The sequence below is a fragment of the Myotis davidii genome, unplaced genomic scaffold (genome assembly GCF_000327345.1).
Source record: "Myotis davidii unplaced genomic scaffold, ASM32734v1 scaffold217, whole genome shotgun sequence".
Classification (NCBI taxonomy): domain Eukaryota; kingdom Metazoa; phylum Chordata; class Mammalia; order Chiroptera; family Vespertilionidae; genus Myotis; species Myotis davidii.
This window is the reverse complement of record NW_006290034.1, coordinates 7976119-7976739: the sequence shown is the minus strand read 5'-3', so window position 1 is coordinate 7976739 and position 621 is coordinate 7976119.

The following is a 621-nucleotide window of genomic DNA, read 5'->3' as shown; positions in this document are numbered from 1 at the left end:
GAGGAAGAGGAGAAGGAGAGAGAGGGAGAGGGAAAGGGCTGGGCTCCGTTTGGCTCAGCCCCCGGCCCAGAGGAAGCCCTGACAGCTGAGTCAACACTCCATCCCCTACATCTCTGCCCCTCCCTCCCCACCATGCAGGGGTCACACACACTGGCTCGGTCTGTGATGACAACGACAGGATGGGCACTGTGGCTGCTCTGGCAGGGAGACACCAAGGCCAGCGCCAGGGGACGGGACCCTGAGAACAAGAGGCGAGCAGGGACGTGGGGACAGGACACTGTGGGGCCAGAGTCGGGGCAGGGAGCCCCCTGAGCCCTGCCTGGTGACCGAGAGGCAGCATCTGGACCGGATCCGGGGAGGTTGTCCCTCCTGCTTCCGGGGAGGTTGTCCCTCCTGCTCCCACAGCCCATCCCTGCCCTGACCATTCTGGGGTCAGGCCTTGGGGGCGGGTGTGGGGCCGCCTTCTCTTTGGGCTTTGGCCCTGCTCCCCCATCAGGGTCTCGCTGCCTTTTGTTCAACCCAAAGCAGAAGCCAGGCCTCCTGCAACCGCACTCCTCCTCCTGGCGCAGGACTCGCTTCTGCCCAGCCGGGCGGTGCAGGGTCCGAGGAGGTGGGCGCTGG